General features: G+C 42.0%; 1 long non-coding RNA gene across 1 annotated transcript in view; it reads right to left on the bottom strand.

Annotated features, from left to right (window-relative positions):
* Positions 1-258: 258 nt before the first annotated feature.
* LOC142825723 (uncharacterized) overlaps positions 259-19,923 on the bottom strand; it is a 69,486-nt gene continuing 49,821 nt past the window's right edge. The window contains exon 4 of the long non-coding RNA XR_012900083.2: positions 259-423. This is a non-coding gene — a long non-coding RNA (uncharacterized LOC142825723). The remainder of the gene's footprint in view (positions 424-19,923) is intronic.

Raw genomic sequence — 19,923 nt, 5'->3', positions numbered from 1 at the left:
ACTTAATTTAAACCCGTTCAAAGGGTGGATAAGACACCTATATTCTGTGTTTCTAATGGTCTTGTTTCAATCTGGTTCATTTTTTAAAGTATATATATTTTTTCTTTTTCTACACATAATAATTAACAACAATGCTTTGTACTTCAGAAAACTTTAAATTAAATGTAGCACAGCAGATTTATATATTAATTTCTAAATCCTTGATTATCATGGTGAATAAATTATAATGTTATAAATATGAAAAACAAAACTGGAAAATGAATGTTAACCAGTGAATTTTTATTGGGATAAGTATTCATCTGATTCTATGCTGAACAATTGAAAATAAAATTAATTATAAGGGTCACAGATTAAAACTTCTCAGTCTTTAGTTTGTCAGAATATTTGTGATCTTCATCTGAGCTGTCTCATGAAATCTTAGATCTGAAAAAGAGGGATAGGTTTTAATTCTTACCATGTTCTTATGCAATGGCTGAATTTCAAATAATATTTTTAACTACGTTAGAACATTCTTAATGCCAAATTACTTTTAGTTGTATCATTTGGCTTCAAAATATATTGTACAGAAATAGAATGTTACTCACTGATTTTTTATTAGCTATTTTTTTACTAAGAAGAAAACTATTTATAATCATAGACATGACTCTTGGTGATTTGTGCCTTACAAGGTTAGCTATATTACATGAAGTATTTGTGCATACAATAATCCTGCTAGTACTTATATAACACTTTACATTTTCCAAGTACAGGACATAAGTTCACCAATTAAGCTCACCACTAAGAAAGTGGTTCTTTCTAGGATTTCTTTGGTCTAGAAAGGTGAAAAACCTGCAAAGCTGCCCTAATTTGTATAACTTCTCTACTCCTTTTTTATAAAATGAGTGAATGATCCTTTCCTGGCTCATGGGATAGGTATATGAGGATAATAATGGCTGTGAACTGCTCAGAAAAGGCACATCTACACAACAGGGCTAAACTTGAAATAAGCTATACAACTTGAGCTATGCTAATTGCATAGCTTAAGTTGAAATAGCTTATTTCGACTTTTGGTACCGTCTACACAATTATTTCAAGAAAGAGCACTCTTCTCCCAACTTCCCTTACTCCTTGTACAATGAGGGTTACAGGAGTCAGAGTAAATAGTCCTCCAGCTCAACATTATTTTGACATTATGTCGAAATAACTGCCGGTAGTGTAGTGGACTATATTATTTCGGAATAATGCCAGTTATTCCAAAATAACACAGCGGTGTGGACATAGCCAAATAGTAACACCAGTTAGTCAATGGGGAGACTTGAATAAAGAACTCACAGCCCAGTACACCATCTCCTAGACCAGGGGTGGCTAACCCATTACCGACAAAGAGCCAGAATAGCAGAATAGTGGTGGATACAACGAAAAGAGATGAGGGGGAAAATGTTGTTGAGCAAAAAAAAAAAAAAGCCCTGGCTGCCACATTTGGTCAAACAAAAACAAACAGTTTGCCCTTTTAAGGGCAGAGTAGGCATTGCCCTTTAAGGCGGCCATTTTTAAGTCTGCACTGGACGCCGCAACTCCGGTTCTGTCTCTTTCAAAGGGAGCAGGAGAGCAAGACCCTGCACCCCCAGCTTCACGGAACCCTTGCTTTTGCTTTGCCATGCTGCCCCTTTAAGATACACAATTTTTTCTTTGAAGAGCCGCATGCGGCTCGCGAGCCATGGGTTGACCACCCCTATCCTAGACCAAAAAGTCTTTTTCTTGAATTATCCTAAGGTACTGAGAGACATGACAGGTCACACGGATATCACGAGAGATGTGTAACACTTACTGGCTTTGTACAAGTAACTAATAGGGATGCTATTGGAATAGAGACGGGGTTATAAAATGATTCATATTTTGTCAGACTGCCCACAGGCTGAAGATTTATGGGATAGGATTATTGATCAAATCAGGTCTTCTTAAGGGCCCATCAGTCATAATTCTAGGTCTCATAAGTAATTATGTGGCCAAAATAATATATAACTTTAACAGCAAACTTTTAGTAACATGGCTCTTGTTAGCTGGAAATAGAGAAAAGAAAATACCCTTCTCTATTAATTGTTGATGACATAGAGGCTGGAATATTTGTGGTAATGGAAACATTAATGCATCAAATTAAATTCAGCAAGAGGGATTAAAAACTAACAAATATCTAGGAATCTAGCTTCTTATTCCTATTTAGATGAAATATGCTAAATGGGGTACTTAAGTATTTTTTCTAAGTACTAAATGAAATGTCGAGTGAGAAACTTTTCACTGATAAGGATAAGAAAAAAAAATACAGAAGCGAAGATTCAATTGATGATAATCTTTTATATGAAGATGACAACAAAGCAATACCTGGTAACAAGCCAGGAATTGTAAATCTTGCAAGACTAAACTTTATAACTTTATGTAATGGAAAATATCACATTGATTCATATTGAAGAAATGCTACAAGACTGTTATGCTTTCTTTTTTACTCAAAGGGGTAGCTGTGTTAGTCTGTAACTTTAAAACCAACAAGTAGTCCTGTGGCAGAAGTACCCATTAGTTGTCAGACCCATGTTAATGAGGTTAATTGATAGATGCCATCAAGTGCCAGCAATGCCACTCTGCCATGTATATTGGCCAAACTGAACAGTCTCTACAACAAAGAATAAATGGACACAAACCATACATCAGAAATGGTAACACACAGAAATCTGTAGGGGAACATTTTAACCTGCCTAGGCATTCAATCCGGGATTTAAAAGTAGCCATTTTTCCACAAAGGAGTTTCACTAACCAGTTACAGAGTCTGCAGAACTTGGAATTTATCTACAGATTTGACAGTTACCCTGGGCCTAAACAAAGACATTAACTGATTGGTGCATTACAAGGCAGTTTCTCCTGTCATTAATATCTGCATATCCACATCAAAAGTGATGTATAAGACCCTCCCAGCCACTTAATTTGCCTCATTAGCATGGGTTCTACAACTGGCAAGTACTTCTGCTATTGTGTATGTCTCCTGGTTTCTGTTATTTTCACTCCATTTAATCTGATGAAATGGGTTTTGCCCATGAAAGTTTATGATTCTATATAGTTTGGTTCTAAGACAGGGATGGGCAATAAAGAAATGGCAGCCTGCCAGGTAAACAAAATGGCATACATAGTGACTAAGCCTGAAGAGTGGATCTGGTCCGACGACCGGAAATTGCCCACCCTGCTCTAAGGTCCCACGGGGCCACTCGTCTGTCTTTTTACTGTCATTCTAATTATATTTTGTAAGGCATTCTGAAAAAAATGAAAATTATTTTTAAAAAAACCTTCTGAAATATCAACCAGAGTTTAAACTTTGAAACTCCCAAATTGGGTTTTGGGGCAGAAAGAAAGACCAGAAGTACATTATTAGGCATATGGAGAAAAGCTATAGATCATGGAGGCCTGAGATTTAGATTGGAGAAAAGAGTGAGGGCAGGACAACTGGCTTAGCTAGAGGAAGAACTTTTGGGAACTATAAATTAGCCCGTCATAAGACGGGATTTTCAGGTCTCTCCTCTAGGTCGGTCTTCTCTCCTGAGCCTCTGGTCTCTTGCTCTGTGTGTCTCTCTCTCTCTCTCGTCTCCTCCTCCTGCCTCCCCCCCTCCCTCTCAGCTCTCCTCCGCCTCCTGCCTCTCTCTGGGTATGTCTACACTACCCTGCTAGTTCGAACTAGCGGGGTAATGTAGGCATACCGCACTTGCAAATGAAGCCCGGGATTTGAATTTCCTGGGCTTCATTTGCATAAGCCGGGCGCCACCATTTTAAATCCCCGCTGGTTCGAACCCCGTGCCGCGCGGCTACACGCGGCACGAACTAGGTAGTTCGGACTAGGATTCCTAGTTCGAACTACCGTTACTCCTCATTCCACGAACTAGCGGGGTAGTGTAGACATACCCTCTCTGTCTCTCTCTTTCTCTTCTCCTCTCCCTCCTGCCTCTTACTTGGGGGACCACGGGCACTGCACTCCCCCTGCTGCATGGGGAGCATGCAGCCCAAACGGTCACTTGCGCCACTTGCTACCACGCGGCGGCCCGGCTGAACGGCACAGAAGTCAGCTGAGCCCCACTGCAGAAGGCAAAGGGGGGCGGGTGGTGATGTTCACAGCCAGGGGGCGGGGCCTGGAGCCGCTGTCACGCCACACGCCATCGCCCCGCCACCCTTCACCTCCCTTTGTGGTGCTCGGCTGACTTCTGCGCCACTCAGCCGGGCTGCCGCGGGGAGCAAGTGGTGCAAGCGGCCGTTTGCGCCGCTTGGTCCTCCGCGGAGGCCTGGCTGAGCGGCGCAGAAGTCAGCTGAGCACCACAGCGGGAGACGAAGGATGTGACTCAGGCAACAGCGCCGCCCAGAGGGAACAGCCAGGGAGGCAACAGCCAGGGAGGGAACAGCCAGCATTTCAGCATTACAGAGTCACAGACATTGGGCTACTATATATATGATACTGAACATGCTCCCATACAGACTTTAGAACAGGGGCTACGTCTAGACTGCATCCCTCTGTCAACAGAGGGATGCAAATCAAGCACATTGAAATTGCTAATGAAGCAGGGATTTAAATATCCTGTGCCTCATTAGCATAAACTTGGCCACCACTTTTTTTCGAAACAGAATTTTTTTGAAAAAAAAAACGGCAGTCTAGACGCGGATCTGTTGAAAATAAATCCTTTTTCGACAGATCCTGTATTCCTCAAAAAATGAGGTTTATGGGATCTGTTGAAAAAGGCTTTATTTTCAACAGATCCGTGTCTAGACTGCCATTTTTTTCCGAAAAAAATCCGTTTTGAAAAAAAGCAGCCATCATGCTTATGCTAATGAGGCGCAGGATATTTAAATCCCTGCTTCATTAGCAATTTTGATATGGCTAAACTACCTCTTTCTGTCGACAGAAAGGTGTAGTCTAGGCACACTCTATATATCTAAGTGTGTGTCTACACTGCACCAGTATTCAGGAATGACAGCCATTATTCCAGAATAATAATGCTAGTGTCTACACAGCAATTGTGTTATTTTGAAAGAAAATTGAAATAACTGACAGTTTTTTCCAATGTTGGTAAGCCTCATTCCACGAGGAATAACGCCTCTTTTGAAATAGCTATTTCATGAGGTATAAGGGAGCGGTCGACAAAGGCTTCCCTTGTCGACCGATCCGCGCCTTGACTCGTGCGCTGTGCCGACAATCAGCTGAGCCGGCTTAGCACGGCGGACATTTTTATTTTGTTTTAACGAAGCCAGGGATATTTAAATCCCCGCTTCATTGACTATGTCGGGTAGCCTATTTTACATGCTTCTGTCGGCAGAGGCATATAATCTAGACGTACCCTGTGAGAAACTCTCCCTCGGGGCCTTCCGGATGCACAGCTCTGCCTGATGGGCCTGCCAGATGGCAGCTGCGCACGGCTGCTCAAAGGCCTTTCCCTCCCGGCCAGTCTCTGCCCCCATTCTGGAAGGAAGGCCTCCTGCTTCCTCTCCACTATGCTGTGGAATACACAACGTGCCGACACTACCTGAGGGATGTTCTACTCCGCTACATCCAGGCGGGTCATGAGGCACCTGAACCTCACCTTCAGACGCCCAAAGGTGTCTTGCTGGGATCAAAGTGTCCAGTATATGGCTTCATTAGCCACGGCATGAAGGGGTAGGCTGTGTCCCCCATGATGCACAGTGGCATGTCCACGTCCCCAACCCTGATCCTGCACCGGGGGAAGAAAGTTCTGGCCTCCAGCTTCTGGTACATGCTGGAGTTTTGGAACATGCGGGCATCATGCATCTTCCCCAACCAGCCAACAAAGATGTCCAAAAATTGGCCTTGGTGGTCAACCAAGGCCTGCAGGACCATCGAAAAGTATCCCTTCTGGTTGATGTACCGTGATTCCCAGTGGTTGGGGGCCTGGATAAGGATGTGGATGCCATCAATAGCCCCCTCCCTGTAGTTGGGGAAGCCCATGGTGGCAAAGTCAGTCCTGCTCAACAGTCAGGCCCAAAATGACCAGTATCCCAATGGGGAATGTCAAGCATTCTGTGATTAATTGATTAAGATCTGTTGTCACTTTTCCCCTGGCAACTGATGGATCTAGTAGTCTGAACTGCACACAATGGATCAATTGACAAGGAAACTATTTAATGACAAAGCTTCTAAATGTGGGTCTGAATTCTTCTCTGCATGCTAATGCCTGTCTGAGACTACTTATTCAGTGGGATGAATGTCACTGATACTGAACTGCCCAGTTGAACTCTAGCAGCTTCTCCATCAAGAATGCATATGGGGTGCAGAATTTTTCTGACAAATGGTAACATGACAGGATAAGGATTCAGTGCTCAAGGGCTGTCCATTTGGATGGAAAACAGGCATTTGGAGGTATTTTAAAATGATTTAGTTGATCTCAGATTGCTAGCACCTAATCATTTTCTGTTTGTGTCATCCCCTAAAGGGAGCTGTTCAAACTTCAGAGTGATGTTGAGGTGCAGGTTAATATTTCATGCCTGTAATAGTCATTTGTGAGGTTCTTTGTCTTTTATTGGCTTTATGCCCAAAGCTTTGCTTCAAAGCTACTGAAGAACTTTCTAGGACCAGAGGAGTTTGGTCAAGTTTTGGCAGGACATGTTTTCTCTCTAGGTTTGTGGTTTTCCCCTAGATTTATCAGTAGTTTAGTTTATCTCTAAGTCATTGATATTAGACAATTCTGAATCAAAGTCTGATATAGAATGCTCTTCATTTCATGAGGGCTCAGAAGTAGCACTGTAGGAAACATAACATGATCAATAATGGTAATTGCTCATCCTCAGACAAATTTCTTTAAATTAATAATTCTGCTCAGTTTGGAATTTCAGTAATACCATTGCTACAGATGTTCTGGTTGTGTGTCAAGTTTTTGAGCATTCACTAGAAGAAGTGTCTATAGGGATTCTGCTGCTCTTGCATTGAAGGACATGTCTGGACTTGCTTTCACTTTCGAAAGAAGGTATGTAAATTTGGCATGAATTTGCATATCGTCTTCCGATCGCTTTTTCGAACGAGGTTCTTTTGATAAAGAAAGTAGTCTAGATGCAGTTCTTTCAAGAAAAAACTCTTTTTCGAAAAACTGTGTAAACCTCATTTTTTTAGGAAGAACAGTTTTTTCAAAAAAGGGTTTTTTTCCTCAAAAGAACCGCGTCTAGACTACTTTCTTTTTTGAAAGAACCTCTTTCGAAAAAGCGATTGGAAGAAGATATGCAAATTCAGGCCAAATTCGCATACATTATTTCAAAAGTGAAAGCAAGTCTAGACATGCCCTCAGGAGTAGCCTGGTTGATTCCCTTTCACTTCATTGAGTCAGTCATTATTCTTTGCGAGAAAAGGTAACAGAATTTGGCACTCACAAAAAGAATAAGCAGCAGAAGGATCATGGGATAAGGCAGTTACTTACTGTAGATCAGGATCTGCCACCTTTGCTTAGGCGGCGTATTTGCTTCCTCCATGTGAGTCAATAGGGCCACTCACAAAGCTATTCAGCACAAATAAAGTGGCAGAGCAAGGATCTGTGTAAGTGTGATTATGCTGACTGAGTCAAGCCAGCGAAAGCAGGACCACACTAAAATATGTATGCTGCACAGTATCTGAGAAGTGCCAGAATAAAAGCAACCCAAGAGCAAAAATTTGGCTCACCCACGGAATTTTGCCTTTTTATCATACTTTTTTTTAAGGCAGGCCACGTCTGTTAGTCATTAATGCTTCCATTGTTCTATCTCAGAAGGAAAGAAGCAAAATGTATAATCTATTCCAATGCTATGAACTGTCAAGGATTTTGTCTTTTTAAGCACTGACATGAAGTTTATTTGCTTGAAAGACAGGATGAGATTAGGTCATGTTTATATTAAACTCTTTCTAAACATCATCCTTATTTTGCATATAATTAAAAATGGCCTCATAATTTCATGTCCAATTTATCATGGAAGAACAGCCTGACACTTACTTCCCTTTGTGATTCCCATTTAAGCTAACAGCCAATTACAAGGGAAAAAATTAACCTAAAAAATGCTCTGCCACTGCCCCTGTTATTGTCCAAAAGTGGTGTCCATTTCTGCTAGGCTTCAACCACTACCAAAACGAGAGCTGCTTACCATACCGCTACTGCTAAGTGCTCCTGACTACATCCCTTTCCCCCACCCCAAAACAAAGCCTGGTCAATCACAGATATCTTGAAAATTCCACATACTACAGTGTTCACTTACACGTGAATGCTATAGATAAGGCTGCAGAAGAGTTTCCATTCTAATCTACATTTTCACATTCATACTATTTTCAGAAACATTCACATTTTTGGCCTGAAATTTAACTTAAAGATCAATTTCGATTTCTAAAACTTGAACAAAAACTGTCCCACTATAAGACGAGGTAAAAACAAACCAAAACTAAAACAAACCGCTCTTTCAGCATTACAAAAATATGTGTTCATTTTTCTGGGTGGTGTGAAGCAGCCTCCATCCCACACAAACCCTTTTCTGCCCAACTGCTGCTTAGCCAGTCTGTCTCCAGCCTGTAGCAGTGCATGGGGTTCTTCCATACCAACTGCAGGACTCTGCACTTGTCCTTGTTGAACCTCATCAGATTTCTTTTGGCCCAATCCTCCAATTTATCCTGAGTGAACCCTATCTCTACCCTCCAGTATGTCCACCTCTCCCTCTAGCTTAGTGTCATCCATAACCTTGCGGAGGGTGTAATCCATCCCATTATCCAGATCATTAATGAAGATGTTGAAAAAAACCAGCACCAGGATCAACCCCGGGACACTCCACTTGATACCAGCTGCCACCTAGACATTGAGCTGTTGATCAATACCCATTAACCTGACAATCTAGACAACTTTCTACCCACCTTATAGTCCATTCACCCAATTCCATACATCTTTAACTTGTTGGCAAGAATACTATGAGAGACCGTATCAAAAGCCTTGCTAACATCAAGGCATATCATGTTCACTGCTTTCCCCAGGTCTACAGAGCCAGTTATCTCATTATAGAAGGCAATTAGGTGGGTCAGGAATGAATTGCTCTTGGTAAATCCAGGTTGACTGTTTCTGATCACCTTCCTCTCTTCCAAGTGTTTCAAAATGGATTCCTTAAGGATCTGCTCCATGATTTTTCCAGGCACTGAGGTGACGCTGACCAGTCTGTAGTTCCCTGGATTCCTCTTCTTCTGCTTTTTAAAGATGGCCACTACATTTGCCTCCTTCCAATTGTCTGAGACCTCCCCCAGTTTCCATGAGTTTTCAAAGATAATAGCCAGTGGCTTTGCAATCACATCAGCCAATTGCCTCAGCACTCTTAGACACATTGCGTCCAGTGCCATAGACTTGTGCTTTTCCAGCTTTTCTAAATAGTCCTTAATCTGTTCTTTTACCACTGAGGGTTGCTCACCTCCTCCTCATAGCATGCTGCCCAGTTCAGCAGTCTGGGAGCTGACCTTCTGTATGAAGGTGGAGGCAAAAAAAAAAAAAAAACCCACACACAAAAAACATTGAATTCTTCAGCTTTTTCCACATCATCTGTCACTAAGTTGCTTTCCCCATTCATTAAGGGACTTACTGCGTTTGAATGTTTTAAATGTAATCCTCTGAGTAATCATTTTAGTTCCTGCTATAGCAATTTCAATTTGGCTGGCAATAAGTAAACTTAATTCTGGTGCAAGCATTAATCACTGACATATGGCTGTTTTCTCCATGAGTTGGTCTCAGATTGTCTCATTAGTGGTATTCCTGTACTGGCAATTAACAAGTTTCCATGAAGTAACAACATATCAGTCAGTAGATGAACCCACTTTCTGGGTACACTGCTGATAATGATCTAAAGAGAGCATTGCCATTCCTTTTATGAGTAACCAGAAATTGAAACTTAAAATTACTATAGTATATTGAGCATCCAGAAATAAATATATTAAAATACACTGCTTTTTTAGTATCCAGATAGTGTACTAGAACATTTTGCTTCCTAGTATGTGAGAGCTGATCCAAATTATAATAAATATTTTTAAATGCAGGCTCATCAAAGCAAGAGAGAAATGTGAAATGGAAAGGGGAAGAATGGCTATACCTGTAGCATAATGATATGCTATTATTAGGGAATGTACGAGTACCTAACATATAATAATTTCTTTGTTTCAAGAAGTTCTAACCAATCTCAAGGACTGTAATCAGAACAGTTAAATCTGCATAGCAATTTAGGGGTATGCCACAGCTGACCAGGTAACTCAATCACAGATAATTTCCCCCAGACCTCAATGGGAATATGTCTACTCTGCAATATAAGCCCAAGGTTGGTAAAACTCATGTTAGCAGATCCTGGATTTATTAATCTAGGGCTTGAGCATGTACTGTCATTTGTACCCCCTGGTTAGGAATTGTTGAACCCGGTGTTCAACCTGAGGCTCCATTGCAGTATGCAGGCTTAAGGCCAACCACCCATATCTTCAGACTTCCCAGGGCCTTCCCAAAACATGGCTTCTGTAGCACTTTCTTTGTGGTGCATTGTGGGAAAATGTGACTATCCAGAGGACAAAGAATGTCAGTCTGTGGGATACTTTGGGTGGACACCCAGAGTATGAGTTCATTGGGGCTACATTTTCACTGCAAAGGAATAGGGTCCTGGTTTGATCCTTCCACCTCTGTGGGATCTTGGGACCTTGGGTCAGTGCAATGTATGTGTAGATGGAATGGGGATTAGACCCAAGCCTGCGTTCAAACCCTGGGTTTACACCGCAGTGTAGGAATAACCTTAATGGGCCTCCTTTGAAGTAGCACTGAATTAAACAAACACTGAACTCTAGGTATAATTCAAATGGTACTTTCATGGCTTTTCCTGCACACCACAGTCCTGGCCTGTGTTGTTGCCCCATCTTTTGGGTAGGGTAGCTAATTAATTTAAAAGGAATGGGGAAGTCCATACTTCCTTGACATGAAACATTGTTTCAGGCTGATGCAGGCTCCAGTTACATGTGGGTCACATATTAAAAAAGTTTCAGATATTTTACATCCAGAACTAGATTTTTTTTCTTTTTTAAATGAAAGCTGAAGTTTAGATTTCATGTGACCCACCCCCCTGGAATTGGGCACCTATGCATGTGGCTATAATTCTTATACCTTAATCTGTTCTATTTTGAACTTTCCCACTTTCCTTTGGTCTTTCAGAGGACTTCAGGGACATCTAAAGAAACGGTCTACAGCTATGATTCCTTTATACTTTCACTTGTTCATTTTCAAGGACAATGTTGGGAAAAGCAGTGCACAGAGGCAAAAGATGTGCTGGGGTCCCTGAAGCTTGGGAGAGGGGACAGTACCGATGTGTGACTGCCTCTGGCTTCCTATAGATCTCATCACCAAAATGTCTTGGGTCCAAACTGCTTGTTTATTCTTCAGAGGCTGGGGGGCCAGCAACCCTCTAATGGAATGGCCTGAGGAAAATGCCACAAGGGGAAATGGGTAGATTTTTCTGACCACATCTCCCTTTCCCAACACTACCCGCCCCCATCAGAGGGCAGATATGACCTACTAATTTGCAGTCTTTTAATATTTGCCAGGAGGTACAATGATGAACTTTATAGTTCTGACACAGGCATTTATTGGGGGGAGGGGGGTGATACTAATTCTTCTAAACCTCATTCGTCCAATCACATTGGAGCCTTCATCCAAGACATTCCATAGTACTTGTTAGTTTTGCAAACCTTGTATTAAAACTACCAGATGAGCCAAGTATATTTCTTTCTTTCTCTTTGAAAAATAAATGAAAATTATACGTGTGTTATTTCAATGATTGTATTTTTCGAAAAAGGAAGGCTGAAGTGAGAGTTCGAAGGTAATGAGGGGGCAACGGTAGTTGCCTTAAAGCAGAGGGTTGGGAAATGGGGGGGGGGGGTTCCGGGGAGGGGAAGGAAGATGCGGGACTCAGGGCAGGAGGAGGAGGTACTGAAGTCATGGGAGGTGCAGGACTCAGGACAGGGGATTGGGAGGGGCTACTGGGGCCGCCTGTGGCAGCAAAGGTGGTGCTGCTCCCGCAGTGACTTTTCCCAGGGCCCCCCTCAGTTGCCCTCCCCTGCAGCTTGGGAAGGAACAGGCTCCAGGGGCTGCTGCCCTCTCCAGGCCTCCACCCCATGGCCTGCAGGCTGTCTGGGGGGTAGCAGGATCAGGAGGCTGCCACCTCCTCCAGTGGCACCACTGTGGCCTACAGACATCTGGGAGAGGGTGAGGTTCCAGGGGCTTCCCCCTCCTGCAGTAAATGCCCCCCACCCAGTGGCCTGCAGACTGTCTGAGGGGGTCGAGGCTCCAGGGCCGCCCTGGCCTGCAGGCTGTCTGGGGAGGAGCCAGGCTCTGGGGGCTGTTCCCACCTCAAGCAGCCCTCCCATGACATGCAGGCTCTCCATGGAGGGGCAGGCTCCATTTTTGGGGTAGGAAGGCACAGTGTAGTAGCAGGCAAGATGGTGGAGCTCCAGCCCTGCTAGCCATGGTATTGGTGCTGCAGCTGCCCCTAGTGGCCACTCTCAGTATCGTGTCCCTCCAATCTCTGTGCCCCTCCTTTTGTGTTCCTCCTCTCTCTGCACCCTACCTTTCAAACAGTCCCATTCCCAGCACTTTCCGTTTAGTAGGTACAACTGAACCCTGACGCAGGTTTAAGTTAGGGGAAGAAGGAAGCTGCATGCCAAATTTGGTGGTCCTAGCTCTTACAGTTTAGGAGGAGTTCTGGAACAAATGGACAAACAGATGCACAGACAGACACACTCTAAAATATACAGAGAGATATAGAAAACTATTCCTTGTATGTGTTTTATTTAACTAGAGATCCAAGATATGCATTCATCTGAGACAAATCTCATGTGGATCAGATTCTGTCTCCCAAAACACAAACATGCGAGAACCTACTAATCACTAACGTTAGCAACTCATTGCCAGACTCCTCATTAAATATAGATATACAGTAGATGAAAGCAAGCAAGAGTGCTGAGACAGTTCGCTACCATGGCACTGAGAAATGAGAAGCAGCTAGTGCAAAGAGTTAGTGAAACTCATTTGCAAGGGAAATGCACCACCAACACAGAGCGGACTGCATTCCCAAAAGCAGGTTAAATCTGCTCTGCTAGTGCTCTGTCTTTTGAAAGTGTGGGTGTCTATCACTGCTCTTAACTGTTCTGCAGTGGGGGTAGGAAAGAATGTGCACAGATAAGAGAGTCCTGACTGAGCTTGCGAAGCTCTCACATTCAACTTGGTGGTATTTGTGTCTGTCAATAAGATGATGAATTTGAAATGACACATCTGACCAATTCAAAAAACTCAGGGAATGTTCAGAACCCTACTGATCTGGGGCAAAACTGGAAAACCACAAGGGAGAAATGGGGCCTTCATGGAGTTTCTGTCAGCTTTTTAGCACAGCTGCAACATCAAGCCCATCTGCAACTGTCTGTATTATAGATCAAACTCACTGTTGCTAAGTCCTGTTAAAGCCCTCCAGCATAACAATGTCCCTAACTCATCTCTGCATCTTCTCCCAATAGAGCTTAACTTGTCAACACACTGAATGACTTCTTTCTGTCTGGGAAGTAAAATGTGGCGGGAACAGAGGAATGCAAAGAGCCCCGGATGGGTGCAATAAACACTACCTACTCAAGATATGAAATATGAGAAGCTCTAATGTATGCAGCTACTGGGAGAAAGTAAATTTAAATAGAATTTAACACTTATAGAGCCCTTTATATCCCTCCAGCACTTTACAGGTACTGTAGTGTGATTCAGGCTATGTCACACTACACAGCTTACAGCGGCACATCTGTAAGCTCTTTAATGTAGCCACTCTATGCTGACTGGAGAGGGTTCTCCTGTTAGCTTAATTAATCCAATCCCAACGAACAGCAGTACTATGTCAGCAGGAAAAGCTTCCTGCTAACCTAGCACTTTCCCCGCTAGTGCTTAGGTCAGTGTAGCTTATGTAGCCCAGTGGAGTAGCTTTTTCACACCCCTACCAATATAAGTTATACAAACAGAAGTGGGAGGGTGCACACAGTCTCACTAACTCACACTCCCAACCACATTCTGTCGAGAAGTAAGAGCACATCAGCCAAATTTTTAAGAAAGAGTATCTGGGACCCAATCCAGCAAAGGAGTTTAGTCACTTAAGTCAAAGCGATTTAAAAATTAAGCATATGCTTAAGTTCTATGGTGGATGGGAACCCTACCCCTGTAAAGTGCAGAGCATCTTCCAGAATCAGCCTCTAAGGATATGTCTTCATTGCAGAGTCAGCCCCAGCTAATCTGGCTGCACATACTCCACAGCCCCACTGCAAAGCACTAGCTGACTCAGATCTGTGTGGCTGTGTCCCAGTGGCGCTATACTAGCCCCACTGCTGGCCTGGAGTTCTGGTGGCCTGTCCCATGGTTCTTAGTGGTAGAATTCTATGAATTCAGTGGCTCTTCTTCTCCTCTCGCCTAACACTGAGCTGCTGTCTGGCAGTGACATGAGAACAATGCTTTATGGTAATAACTTCTAAGTGGAGCTCCTCATTATTAATGCAGGCAGCACTGAAGGCAAAAGCAAACTGCATCTGACAGCAAACACTTTTAATGAGAATTGTCATTAAGGTATTCCGTCTGCAAATTACAAAGTGATTTGTAGCCCACGAGACTGACAACTCGGCTTCTCCATTTCTTTCCTGTCCACTAACCAGAAAAGTGTCATGGTAGGTTCATTTCCCCTGATTATGGATCTTTCTGACTTCACTTCTCAGCATTACCAGAAGGCCCGTGTCAGCTTTTGGCCAAATGGTAGCTCTGGAGAAGGATTTCTTAGACGGCATCTCTGTTCAAATGCTCTGGAAGCACAGCAGAAATGGAGCAAGCAAATGAAGTTAACACTGAGCAGTGTAGGTGATTTACAGTGCAGAAGACAGGAGGAGATAGACAGTTCAGGTGGAACCGTGGGAGAGCATTGAAGGACTAATTGCACCTAGACTTGATTAGCCTGCATTCTCACTGCAAAGGGAATAGGTTTGCCAGACCAGGCTCAACTTTGAAACACAAGCTCAACTTTATACCCTCAGCTGTGCTTGCTACCCCAGGCTTAATGTACCTTCAATCCTAGGTTAGAGGTTTTTCTGTGTGGACAGAAGGAAGGTTATGGACAACACCTGGGCAAGATCCCCAGCTGACTTCTGTGAAGACACAGTCCAAGGCCAGAAGGCACAAAAGAATGTAGGTGCCTAGAAAATGGTTGTGATTTACAATGCCTGAGTTAGGTACCTATACAGTGAATGGTGTGAGAGAGGTGCCTTAGACAGTGATTTACAACAGCCAGCATGCTAGGCAGGGAGATGCCTATGCTAGCTAATGGGAGATGCCGACCTAGCGGGGTGTCTGAAGATAAGTGCCAGAGGAGTCCAAGCGGCAGGGAAGTGCCTCCCACTGCTTGGGATTCTTACCCTGTAAGAACTGGAGGCCTGTGCTGTTCACAGGAAGCTGAGAAGAGGAGGAGGACCTTTTTCATAACTTTTCTTTTAGCCCATTGTTAGGGTACTCACCTGGGATGTAGGAGACCCTTGGGTCAAGTTCCCTATCTGCTCCAATGACTAAGCATATAGCCTGCTCCTTGGCTATGGAGCCCAATCCAGTAGGCACCCTCTGAGCAGGCCTATCACATTGGGCCCTTCACACAACTTAGGGGGAGGAATGCCTATCTTCCCTTGGTTTGTGAATCGCTCTGGGGCTTAGGAAAGAGGTAGGTGGCCTAGAGGGGGACAGCCAGTAGCAGCATGCATGTTCAGAGCCAGAAACAGGCTCTGAGGGATTTTTTTATTAAAAAAAAAACAAAAAACTATAGGGCCTATAGGCTTAGTAGGAGTTTTGTACATCACAGTAGTCTCCAAACTGGGAATTAGATGCCTAATGCCTTTTGTGCTTTCAGGCTCAACTGACATCCAATGCCACAAAGGCCTTTATTTCAGGGCAGCTATTACATGAGAGCTATCAGTGGTTAATTCACAGAGAAACCACTTTAATTTTACGGTGAGTTAAACTAACCAAGGTTGGCCACTGAAAGGGTATAGAGCTGGTCTTACACCTTCTTCAGCAGTGAAGACAAGGTCAAAGGCAGTAACTGGGAGAACCTGAGTTAAGATAAGAACTCAGGAGCTCTTGGCTTTCAATTTTGTACATTAGACCATAATCCTCTCTCAAAAAGAATTCTATAATGTTGAGGTACTTAGCAAAAATAGAAAATCTCTTACGGGAAATAGAAGCCAGTACTGAGGCTATGTCCAGACTACGTTCTATTTTCAAAAGAGGATATGCAAATTCGGTGGCAATTTGCATATCTTCTTCCGATCTCACTTTCGAAAGTGGACCTTTCGAAAGTGAAAGTAGTCTGAACACTTTTTTTCTGGAAAAAAACCCTTTTTCGAAAAAACCACTCTTCCTTAAAAAATGAGGTTTACACAGTTTTTTCGGAAAAGGGGTTTTTTCCCCTGAAAAAAACACTTCCAGACCACTTTCACTTTTGAAAGATCCACTTTAGAAAGTGAGATCGGAAGAAGATATGCAAATTCCTGTGGAATTTGCATATCCACTTTCAAAAATAGAATGTAGTTTAGACCTACCCTGAGAGTGGGAAAAGAAGGGAACAGGTATCTCAGGCAAAAGGCACCTCTGAAGTGCTGTCACGTACCACTTGTACATCCACACTGCAGTGCTGGGCCTCCAAAAATGCAATGTAGGAATCTGGCATGTCAGAAAACAGCAGTATTCTTTACCACAATATGTAGTGGCTGTGGCAGAGAACACGAGCCAGCAGTAAATTGAGTATATAGAGTATATAAAGATCTGGGTAAACACACCATACCCTACCATTTTTTTAAAAGAAAAAAATTATTTTCCCAAGATTGTTGGACTTGTTTTTCTGGATTTAGACCTGATAACAGGAGCTGCCAGCTGTTTTTTCAATCCTCTTTTGAATAAAATACAGATTCTACAAATGATTTATCTATGTCAACTAGTGGGTAGATTTTTGTCTGGCTTGTTTTACATATATTAAAAAAGACTGTTCAATGTTCAAGGGGGAAATCTGCACCTGAAGCTTTAGCAAGCTGCCAAAGAGTTTAATGCCTTATTGATCAAGTGGTGTACTAACTCCATATCAAATGCCAGCAAGTCATACATACAGCATTTCTCTGGTTACTTAAATATTCCTTCTCTTCAATTTTTATATTAATGAATAAATATCTCCAAATTTTTACATGATATTCTATTAGACTGTTGTTTACTTCTTGCAACCTGAAATGTGAGCTATGTTCAGAGACTGACTATAATCATTGTGAATTGTGTTTGTGGGGGACAATATTTGGGTGTAAATATTAATCAGTACCAGAATACACTGAGTATGGACGTTTCTTTTCCAAGGAAATGACTCTTTAGTTGGCTTTAAAAAAGAAATGTTCGAGACTGGAACAGACTAGTTATTGTAATCATTCAAAAAATTAGGCTATCTAGTGACTCATTGTTAGGATATTAACAGAGCAAGATAAACGTTTCTTGCTTTACACATACATGGCTTATCTGATTGGGTTATTGATTGATTTTGGATTAATTTAAGGAGGAGACAGCTGTTGATGGGGTGACTGCAGTCATAGAAACCGCAGAGGGCTTGGCTCAGCAAGCAGTGGCCGGAGTTGATAAGCAAAAGAAAAAAAATATATTTTTTAATATACAAGAGGAATAGAGCAGAGCAATTGGGCAGAGCAGCTTGTGGAAGCCTTGTAGGAGCAGGTGAAGGAGAACGATTTGGTTCTGCAACAAATGAAACCCAGTGAACCAGAAGCAGTGAATCAAAATCTACTTGCAGCTCCATTCTGTTCTAATACAAATGTCTAGATCAACAGATGGGCCTAATGCACGGAATGGTGCAGGAACAGAACTGGTGTACAGTGGGGAGGCAATAACAGACATATACTTGCCAATGATAGTATCAGTAGGAGTAAAGTAACAGAAAGGTTTGTTCTGGGGGAGCGTTGATGATACACCAGAATTAATGTCAGCAGTGTTAGTGGTGCTTAGAAACTATGGTGATGGGCACTATAAAAAACACTAAAAAGATAGCTAGCACCCTTCAATATCTTACTCACAGCAGATGAGGCATCAAAATGCATCGCTGACATTAGTCTACTCTCAGATACAGTAGTTACTGACAGACTGGTTTACCTGGATGTTTTTGGTGTTTGTAAATTTTCTTTGTGCAAGAAAAATACAAATGGGGGCTTTGTTATTTAGCATATCTCCCCAGGATCATGAACTATGTAGCTCTTGTTTTTTGTACTAGAAAACTAGCTTTAATATTGACTTGGAATAAAAGTACTGAATATATGGATTTCTCTCAGTTCCTGTTGTACTATATGCATCTCTGTCCTGGATCTCTGGCTTTTCGCATGAATGGTGTATGCCTAATATTGATTGGAACGTGGCTAGATAGAAATCCATACTGTATACTTTCAATCTCTGTATAATCTCTGCTGGTTTGGACAGGAGAAAATTTATAAGGATGAATTTCTCATGTGCTATCTTTCAGCGTGTATAAAAAGAAATTACCTAGAGCATTGAAAGTGACCTCTTGTAGTATTTGTTTTTCAGTCTCCCCATCATTATTTTAACATCTCCCCTACTTAAAGCTCCTTCTTTTTAGCATCACGGCTCAGTTGCTAACACTCCCAGTAAATTGACATAGCAGGGCATTTTTATGAGACATGCCATCTGTCTTCCTTTCCCTTGGTATTTCAAATGATTTCTTGTTTAAATACAGGTTTCTGAGTCTGTCTTTCACATCATGCTGCATGCTCATGTTGAGAGCCCTGCAAAAATGTCAATCTCTCCGCTTTTTTGAGGGCTAGAACTTGCCTTTGTATTTCAGTTCTACTTCTCAATCAGCCACGGCCCACATGTGGGACACAATATGAGACAAACACTCAAAATGAGGGACACAAAACATTATTCATGCAAGGAAACTGAAAATGTTGTAGGATCCATTCCTTTGGTCTAAATAATCCTTTTTAGAGTTGGCATATCATGATTCTGTATTTCTTTATTGCTGATTTTTATCAGTAAAAGTGAGGGGACACCAAACTTGTTCGCAATGTAGGGAACTGTGATTAAAATCACTTGACCTTTGAAATGAGAGACATCTGAGAGGCATGATTCCAACTTAGTTACTCAGGTTCAAACATGAATTGAGCCTGGATTCATTTTATGCCTTTCATGACTATATGTTTTCAGATTCTACATATAAATCCCAACTTTTCTGCAGACAATAAGTTAAAGTATAATGAATTCAGATTAATGTAGCATTATATAACCTGTCACTCATCTATTGTATCAAAACCAAACTTTTTCTCTTGTTCACTCTTGTCTAATATAGCTGCTTTCCTTCTGGCTCCATCAGCCCCCATATTGTAGCACTGAATTCATTAGTGTTCTAAATTCTTATACCTTTATCAATCTTTTTTATTATGATTTTTTGTATTATTTATACAGATTTTCAGTAGTATTCTAGGCACTTTAAAAACACTAGTTACAAGTAAGAACATTAGGTCCCTTCCCCTCTCCCACAAGAATTTATGAGCAAGATGTAAAGGATTATTAGTTTATTGGGAGTTCATTTCCACAGACTCGTGTGAGGCACATATGCAATTGTACCCATATTATATAATGATATGTATTAACAAATCCTTAACCTGTTCTGCAGTTTCAGTCTATTCAACATTTTTCCTTGTCTTTTCCAATATTGTAATCCACCTGGCTACATTAACAGGATTTATTTTCCTAAAAGGGTTCCTTTTAATTTTATTAATCACTGTTAGTTTCCTTCTCAGATCATCCTTTTGCTGTTTCTTATTACTTCCTCTGTATCTTA

Source organism: Pelodiscus sinensis, chromosome 1, assembly GCF_052426305.1.
Source record: "Pelodiscus sinensis isolate ZL-2025 chromosome 1, ASM5242630v1, whole genome shotgun sequence".
In the NCBI taxonomy this organism is placed as follows: domain Eukaryota; kingdom Metazoa; phylum Chordata; order Testudines; family Trionychidae; genus Pelodiscus; species Pelodiscus sinensis.
This window is presented reverse-complemented; position numbering and strand designations above follow the sequence as displayed.